The following is a 10397-nucleotide window of genomic DNA, read 5'->3' on the forward strand; positions in this document are numbered from 1 at the left end:
TTAACAGACAATTCAACACACAGAGCGCTTTGTGAACAAACAGAAGCTGGCACTCACCTCTCTCCTTATGCTTTTTGTACTTCCTGGTCGTGATGTCACCCTGCCGGTGATGGTCAGTGTCCAATTTTTGATTGATTACACACATTATTTCAGAGCGTGAACACTCGAGAGCGTTCCCAAAGTGTTTTCACGCAGCTTGAGTTCCTGAAAGGGAACAATAGCTCATGCTTTTGTTACCTGGCTTGGGTTATTATAATGCCTTGTTATCTGGATGTTCCTCTGAGTGCTTTAGCTAGTCTAGAAAACAGAAAGAGTCCTTACTAAAACTAAAACATATGACATTACCCTATTTTATCTTTATTGCAATGGATCCCAGTACAATTCTGGACTGATATAATAGAATAATATATTACAAATGTTCTTAGTCATAGAAGCAGATCTGGAGGTTTTTTGACTGTGTGAGTAGTTTGGTGAGCTGGTACAGTATGTTTGGGTGCTGTTGCACCTCAGGCTTACATGTTTACTACATGTAAAACATGTGCCAAATCGAACATGCGGATCATGAATATGGATGATCCGCTGTGGCGACCCCTAATGGGAGAAGCCGAAAGAACGTTTTAACTACATGTTTAATATGCGCTATCTCTTTATCTCTCAGATTGCCCCCATATCTGGGTCTGTTTCTGACTCTTCCTTTGACTGTAGCTAGTCTTGTGAGGGTCACTGCTTGAAATCAGCAAACAATGTAAATTGCCCTGAGCCATTAGATAACATTAAGCGTAACTAATAATCTGTGTTTGTCTGTTGAGCTACACATGGTCCTGAGATACCAGTGATATGAACCCTTTCTGCTCAGATGTGCCTAATACATCCTGATGCACTACTTTTGGTTGGTGTTCTCACCAATTTAAAAACACTTGCTGCTGCTGAGCAAAACCATGCAATTCTGAAGATGATACCAGTTAGTAACCCCAGGAAGATGGTTTTGGACCGCATTTGAATGGTTTTTCTAAAGTTGCTTAGAGCTGTCAATATAATGCAGTCAAATTTCCATCAGTTGACAACTTCAGCAATAATGAAACAATAATGAAGGAATAACCAGTATCACTCAGATTAGAAATGGGTTTCCTTTCGAATCTGGTTCCTCTCATGGTTTCTTCCTAACATTGTCTAGTGGAGTTTTTACCATCTTTTTTGGATTGCTAATTAGAGATTTTTTAAAAAAAGTAAAACTAGAGGGATATATATGTGAATTAAAAATTCATATTAGTAATCTGCTTATTTCTGTAACGCTGCTTTGCAACAATGCCCAATGCTATAAGATCTATACAAATAAAATTAAAGTAAATAATCAGAGTTAACACCAAACAGGTGAACATAGTCGATAAAAACTCCAGGGATGGAGAAGGGGTAGAGTCTAAAATTAAGTAATTTAAAACAAATGAGAGCATTGAGTTGCTATTGAGAAACATGCTACATAATTGATAGGTAAAATTAGTGACACCAACATGACTAATAAGTAATTAAATACAAAAAAAGGCTCTTGCAAGCATTAACACTTGTACCTTCACATAACCTTTGTCTAGCCTGCTTAATTTTACAGCTCAAATTTCACCTGGATAATGTCATCTTAAATCAAAAGTAATCGTGTTCCATATCCTTTCCCATTCAGTATATCAGTTTATCCATTGGCATTAACAAGCATATTCCATGGATATTAACAATTACATTGCTGCACATTCTCATACTGTTGCACAAATTACAACATTCTTGTTCATCTCATGTTGCCTTTTTGCACTGTTATGATCACTTTTCAAATAATACTCTTCTGTGTTTATCTTCACATTTGCACCTTATACAGTATTATTTGTAATGAATATTGCACATTTGCACTCCAATAATACGACATATGTTTATTTGTATATTTATATTCGATTTATTTATATACATTGCTTTTTGTATTTCTGGTTAGATGCTAACCTGTACTTGTACTCTGCACAATGACAAAGTTGAATATAAGATATTCTAGTCTAATTAAAAATAAAAATAAAATCATAGTTTAAAGGGTCTCTCTTTTAGCATAGCAAGTCAAAATCATAAATGTTGGCACCTCTGCAAGACAGATAAACATAATATAAATCAGTTGTTCCCTCAAACAATGTGTTTTTTTTTTTTTTTCATTAGTTAAAATTCACAGACAAATTTGAGTTGTTGTAGAATCCTCTCTGCATATTCACGCCTTCCAGTTATTTCCCCAAGACAGTATGAACACCATGGATTTTTAAGCAGAGTGTTTATTATTAAAGTTTTAATGCTTTGCTGTGTTATGCATCTGACTAAACTGACATAAGGAAAAGTAAGAATTTCTGCTTCATCTTAGAGTTACATTTAGCCATAAGGGCTAAAAGGGAAATATCCTACAGAAGCTTGTCCGATGTCTTGCAGTTTCTCATATTTATAATTTCTCTACTTTTCCCTTGTTGTATTTTACTTATTCGTAACTTAGTGTCTATATATCAGTACAGAACGTCTGATCGAGTTGTGCACTTCACTCCCACACCTGCTTTACAGGTCACTTGGGTATATTGTTATTTCCTGTTATTATTTTTCTTCTGCTGCAAACTTTTCAAACGATAGTAACTTCAGTGTATCTTTCAGGCTGAATTATTATAATCCACAAGTTCTTTTTTTGTTGTCTTGGCTTCTCCCTCCAAACTCCCCAAGCAGTCAGACTTCAGAGTGAGACGGATCATCATTCAGGCGGCTTTATTCCTCACCGAGCTTCTCTTCATTCTGCTTTTAAACTCCACACTGAAGATACGACGTGAGCGGGTTGCCGATCCGTCACTCTCCGCATTGTCGCCATTTCCCACGTTTTTTGTGGAGGAGGAGTGTGTATTGACAATCTCATTCATCGGTTCATCAGCAGAATCCTCAGCATGAGGCATCAAATGAAATCAATAAAGTCTTTTAACAATAAGAGGCTCTGAGAAGGGAAATTGACTGATGAGGCGAGGTGGAGAGTCACAGCTCTCGATTGATTAGTGTGTTTTGCACCGTTACTGAGAGTTGATGTGGCTCAGGCCTCCGGCATTTCACTTCCCACGATTCAATTTGTTTCAACGACCGGCACTGTGGGTTGGACTCTGGATTCTGACAGCAGTGCAGCCACAAAATCCCACAGATTTAGATTACTGTGCTCATTCTAATACAATATCATTTCTGAGGTAACAGATCACATGCAGGGTACTAAAGAAAAAATACGTGTGTTAATAATTACATATGATTTTATAAATTCTTTTATAAGGAGAAGGGCATTTTCGCTCCTAGCTTGTTTCGAGAATTCTGTTTCAGATCATGTTGCGAGACAGGAGGCGAAACTGGGGGTGAAGATGCTGAGATTTTCATCGGGAGTGACAAGGAAGAACAGGATTGGAAATTAGTTTATTAGAGGGACCGTGCAGGTAGGACACTTTGGAGAACAGGTGAGAGAGGCATTGTTAAAATGCAGAGGAGGGACATAGGGTACAGTGTATTTAGAGAAATATGGACACAGAGTTCAGATCTCCACTTATACAATTAGTTCAAGAACACATGAATAAGATGGTCTTAGCCAGATTGCCAGCAAACCCTGGAGTAATTTGATTGTAGTGAGAATGAAATCTGAGCCACAAGGCCAACAGATTAACAAACCTAGCTGGATATGCATGATCAGAACTGTAAATAAAAACCATGTTGCTAATGGCTTGCAACGGGGAATTGCGATTTAAAGTGAACCAAATTTAAGGTAAAATAAGCTATCTAAAATTTGTTCTGGGCAAGCATTTTTCATAACATCTTTTAAAATCGCATAAAAACAATGAGGCTTACAAGGTGTTTAGTGAGCATCTTTAGGGAGAAAAACAAGGCACGCCTCTTCATTTAAACTGATGTACAAATCCGCCCTCTACGAAAAATGTGAATTGCAATAATGTCCCAATGAAACATTGTTTCTCTTCAAACTTAATAATCTCTTAAAACAATAATCTTGCAGAGCTGCTGTCTATCCGTCTTGACTGATGACCACTATGAGAGGAATCCCACACCGTAACCAAGCGTACTTTGAACAATTAAAAGACAGCTTATTTACAAGTAGCTTGTAAAAACAGTTTGATATGCTTTGAAATGTTGCCTTGTGAAAGTGATTCAAGTCGAAGCAAAAATTTTATATTGTAATTTTTTTTTTTTTCCAGAATGACTTTACCGGTATAAAAATGCACTAAGCATTCTGAAATCGTCCATAGTCAGAAAGCATAAGCTGCATTTTGTTTGTCTTTTTTTTTTGTATAACAAGACGAAGAAAAAAGTGAGACTAGGATGTGGGTTAACATTAACTTTTAACTGCCCAATTACCAACCATGCAGTGTTTATAAACGTATTTTAAAAAAATTTCCTGGACAAATGTATTGGGACAACTTGGACCCAATTGTATCGGATGTCTTTGGAATCAGTATATAGAAAAACATTGACCTGGACTAGGAGACCCAAACCTGTTCCAGCATGACAATGTTCCTGTGCACAAAGCCAGCTCCATGAAGATATGGTTTACATGGTTGGAGTGAACAAGCTTGATGAACCTGCTATAGAGCTCTGACCTCAAACCTACTGAACACCTTTGGAATGACCTAGAACACCCCAGGCTAAATGCCATAAGTGCCTCGTCACCGTACATCAGTATGAGACTGTAATAACATCCTTGTGGCTGAAGAAGCACAAATCTTCACAACCACACTTCAAAATCTAGTGGAATGTCTTACCAGAAGAGTGTTTATTTTGAAAGGACAAAATATGGAATAGCATGTTCAAAATACGCATCTCGTGGTCAGGTGTCCACAAATGCTTGTCCATATGTCTATATTTCTCTCTCTAAGAATTTTGTAATACATCATTAACGGTGATGAAGAAGTGTAGCATGTTAATGTTAATTGAACATTAACTGATTATTGATGGTGGATGAATGGATCATTCATGGTAAATGAAGAGAAACTGAGTAAATTGGCATTTTGAGTTGAGGTAAATGTAGTAATGGAGACTGTTTCTATTACAGAAATGAATCCAACAGCTCTGAGAGGCAACTAATACAGACTCAGAGACAGTTCAGGGATGTGTCCCAAACCACATAATGCTTACCTAACAGTATACACACCCTTAGCGTACTGACAGAGTATTTAGTGCTGTAGCATGTGATTTGGGATCACCAAAGGATGTAATTATAATTATCTTCTGTCATTATTGAGGTCTCCTCGGCATTACGGAAGTGTAATATGAATTAAAAGTATCGTTCACTTCAATTGGTGTCATAGTGAATTTAAAAAAAATAATTTATTCTGCAAGAGCTTGTATTTAAGCTAGCATGCTAATATGATCAGTTAAATAGCTTGCTAAAATAGGCTAGGATGGGTTGTTTTGTGCTTTCTGATTATATGACATTGCCCATTTGTGTTTCCAAGTTCAGAACAGAGCACAGGGAAACAGATTATACCTGTTACATTTTAAGAATATTTGCCTTCTTTCAGCGTAGGAAATGTAAAATATAAAATGCAGAAAAGTTCAAATGTGCAATATAGCATTTAAAACCTTTAAATAACTAACAGCGTAGAAAAGTATGTGGCAAATTTATAGATTATGCAGCTCACAGTTGTTTCATGTTTCTCAGATTCGAGGGTTTAAAGGCTCTGGCATGGAGAAGCTTGGTGTTAAAATGTTGAGCTATTTTATGAGTTGTTCAGTAGCTCCTGGTTCCATAATCTCAAATGAATGTATAAGACTGTAGAAAGGACATTACTCATAGTATTACTTCCCAGTGCTCATGTTAGTTCTTACTCTCCAGTGTTCTGCATTGTTTAAAGATTATAATCACACTCTTGATATCACCCAAATGAGGATAGGTTCCCCTTTTAAATCTGGTTCATCTAAGGGAGTTTTTAGTTGCCACAGTCGCCATGGCTGCTCATCAGGGATAAATACACATCACTCACCTTAACTCTTAAATTCTGTAAAGCTACTTTGAGACAATGTCTTTTGTGAAAAACACTATAAAATATAAATTGACTTGACATGCATGTGAACACAAACACACACAGAGTAATTACTAATATATGTGAAGAGTAGCAATCATGTACACGTCTGCCCTCTGAAGCCACGTTTTGCTCCAAGGCATTCATTGCAGATTCCCGTATCCAATAACGCCGCACCGGCCGCTGGGAAATAAACGACAACAGTTCGAGAATATGGAACGAGAAAATTAAAATGAGGTCAATTAAATTCAAGTTAATCAATATGCAAAAGTGTTCATTCATTTTTAATAAGTGTGAGGAGACGCAGGAGGTTGTGGGCTGCAATGGGCTCTAACGTGTTGCGAAGTGAAGACGCAAATAATACACAGCCTCTAACATCAGAGGAGAGAAACACACTCACACACACAAACACAAAGCCTGGCAACATCATGATGTCCAGAAATATTGCAGTGCTTTGATTCACGAGTGTATTTTTAGTATGTCGGTGTGCGAAAATTACAGAGAGCTCCAAACTGCCAAGTCTGAAAACTATGAGCAGGTCATGTTAAAGCAAAACTTACAAGCTTTCTGTTCACATATACTTTATTTATTCCAACTGTTAAAGTGAGAAAAAAAGAAGCTTATTATTCAAATGGCTTTACCATTAGTTTTATTTATTGTTATCAATTTACAGTTTATGTCTAAATGACCACTGTATTATGCGTATAAGCAAATAAAAGCTAATTAATAACATAAATTAAAATCACAATCTCCTACAATGCTGCTCAGTTCTGGATTATAAATGAAAAGTACTAATTCTCTGTATAGTAGTATAGCTTTAAAGGCCAGCTTTATGTTAATGTTCTTGTTTTAATATGTCATTGTTTCTACAGCAACAGCTCATTAACTTGTATATGGACTGTCCACTGGATGTTCTAGCATTTGTGGAAGGTGTCTCCAGTATCAAATGCCTCCAGTATCAAGTTTTAAATGCATTTATGTGCATTTTCTTAAACACCATTTTATTTCACATATAGTTTTAATAATAACAATAATAATAATAATAATAATAATAATAATAATAATAATCATAATAATAATAATAATAATAATAACTACTAGAAGAATAATTATTATTATAATTATTTTACTGTTTGTTTTTCAGCTAGACAAATTATACAAATTCATGCCAAATAAATTAATATGTAAACGTAGTAAACACGTTAACAAAAATACTTATTTTTATTCCAGTGGTGGTCCATGCATTTCACACCTAGGTGTCTGATCTGAAATAAACCACCTCTTAATACCATCATTTTGACATCACGACCTAAAGAAACCATTAATATTATACAAAACTCCATCACAGACAGATATCTCATACAGCCAAAATGAATGGCATTACTAGAAACCCAATAAACACAATTCAACAAGCCTCCTTACAGAACAGCCACAGCTGCACTGCATATTTATCTCTAGCAGAAGCATCAATATTAACTTTATTAAATGACCCTGGGTTTAAGGGCCATTTTTGTAATTTTTTTCTGTGCATTAAGGTTTTCCTGGGGATTTGAAATTAAGGCAAATTGTATGTTGTTGTGCAAATTGTACAGGAAAGAAAACAAACTGTAAAAGTATAAATGGTGCATTAAAAAGCTTAAGAATTGTTTTGAATTGTTTTGGCTAACCTTTCCTCACATTGTCCATCTTTTCTTGAAAAGTCCATTTTGAAATTATATCTCAGTTTGAGACACTCTCTGACCTTCTAATCAAAGGGACACGTAAATGCCGATGTTAGCGTATATGTGCTAGAAGTATGCGCCGACTTGCAATCTGATCGGTTAAAGCAGTAGTCTTCAAGCAACATGTACTTTATGCTGCAGGCCCCTGCACTGTTAATTCTGAAGGCCTCATGGCAGATTCCTTTATCACTTGCACCACGTTATGTCATAGCTGAAATCTGATTGGATAGCAACTCTAATGTAAACAGACAACACTTGTAGAGAAAACACCTGAGAGAAAAGGTATGAAATGTATAGAAACTATTGGGAATAATTTAATACATATTGATGGGAAAAAAAAATATTCATCCGTAACTCATTCATTCTGATATTATTTAGGCCTTGCTGACCCTGACACTGCATTCCACAAAATTAAAGAAGTTAATTAGGAATAATTAATGAACTAGTAATCAATACAGAACATATGTCAAAAACATACATTGAAGTTTTGTAAGCTTTATGTACAGATCAAACAGTCTGCTGGAGTTCTCTAACAAGGAATGGGACCCAATCACTAAACCTAAATCCAATTGAACTGCTCTCGGATAAACTGGATCGCAAGGTCAGAAAAAAATATCCAACCAGCGAAGAACACAATTGGCAAGTTTTACAAAAGGCAGGGTAAAGTGCAGAATGTTTGGAGAAACTAACTAATACCAAGAGTGTGTAAAGCTGTTACTCATTTTAAGGGATAAAAGAAAAAAAAAAAAAAAAGTTAAGTAAATCTTTATACTGTTTGCATATAAACAAAAGGAACTCAAAAGAAGATGTTTGTTTCCAAACCTTTGACAGGCACTGTACACCATCATTTTCAGTGAGTGAATTTATTAATTTACTTATCATTATTTTGAATAACTCAATGATCATTTAATCAGTGCTTTGTTGCTGGATAATATGAAGTTTTAAGGTGTTTAGATGCAGCAGGAAGCAGAGGTGTGTTGTTCTGATGGAGTTTTTCTTTCCTTCGAATCTTGCCTCATTTTCTTTGCATGGTAATTTGAGTACTGTTCTACTAATTAGCACCTAAAAGCTGACATTTTCATTAGCAAGCCATTTTCCTGCATATAACTAAAAGAAAAAAATAAGAAACGTAATTATATACTTGGCTGAGGACCATTTGTTCCAGGTTTAGAAGCCTTTATGATGGGTAATAACTCAAAATTAATTAAGCTATGTGTGTCCTTTGCTGCTGATCTGTTAAACACCATATCCGTGTTACGAAGCCTTATGAAGGTAGAAAAGTGAGATATTTTTGAATGCTCTTAAGCATGAAATGTTTCCCTGATTAATGACAAGAAAAAAGACTGAATGAATGAGTGATGTATCATTATGCTCTTGAATCAGGCGACAGTTACATTGGGCTGAGTTCAAATAAACACAGCGCTAAGAGTGTGTAGAAGAGGAAAGTCTAAAAAGTTGAAAAGTTAAAAAATATTGACTTTAAACTAAAATTAAAAAACAAAAATGTAATAAGATACACGTCACATTTACTAGGTTAAAACTGAGATGTGATGAAGAAGGGGTTGAGCTAGTGTGCAAAGATCGATAGAAATTGAAAAGAGGTGAAGTTACAACTTCATTGATGCTTCATTGACATATTTCATGGTCATTTGTGCTCCTAGAAGGACAGACAAACTGATTAGCTAACGCTACGTTTTTATTTACAATTTCTGTTAATACTCAAATTATTGGTGCTTGAAATGTTTTATTATTTTTTTTTTTTTAAAGGAAAGAAAACCCCAGATTTGTGTATAAATTAATAATGTATTTCTGAGTGTTCTGAAATAAAATCCACAAGATCCAAGGCTTCAATTGTGCACACTCTTATGAGTCATCTATAGGGTTCTTTTCTAGCTGTTTAATGATTAACACAGTTCCTGCGAGTACACAGTCATCAGCACTAACCGTATTTCCTGATTTCTCAGCTTTTATAATACATGAGCTCTATGCCAAGATCACATTATGAACCTGACCTCAACTATTCTAAACAAGCCGACTGGTTCATTTAACCCTGAACCCACACCAATGCCCTGACTTAGTCTCACAGCAAGGACACGGTTCCCCTCAGGCCCAGGAGAAAGTAGATCTTCACCCACCGCCTTACAATCCTCAGATGAATAAATAATAAACTCCACTTCTGTTTGTGAACCACAGCTGCGTCCTATTCGTTTAATGAAGAGACATGTCTTGACCCTTTTTTTTTGTCCTTAAGTGATGCCAAGCTGTTAACAACAGCACTGAGCGGATTGGGAAATCAAAAGAAGAGCTCCTCAAGGTTCTGCTTCAAGCCCAGTGAAAGTGAGTCACCTCTCAGGGGTTTTGAGTGAAATGATGTGCTGTTTGAGTTAGAAAAGTAAACTCTGGAAATTCAGGACAAAACTCACCCAGCTGTATTGTCATTCTATTGGTATGTTTGTATAGAGTATTCTGTCCTACTATGCCTAGACCATCCACTGGCACTTCTAGACATAAAAAAAGAGAGAAGGGTATCTTGGGACTGATGTTCAGTTAGAGGGTCCAATGATTTTCAACCTTTTTGTTCTACAAGTAAGAAAAAAATGTTGTTCAACCACCAAGGTGG

Source organism: Silurus meridionalis, chromosome 26 (assembly GCF_014805685.1).
Source record: "Silurus meridionalis isolate SWU-2019-XX chromosome 26, ASM1480568v1, whole genome shotgun sequence".
Classification (NCBI taxonomy): Eukaryota; Metazoa; Chordata; class Actinopteri; order Siluriformes; family Siluridae; genus Silurus; species Silurus meridionalis.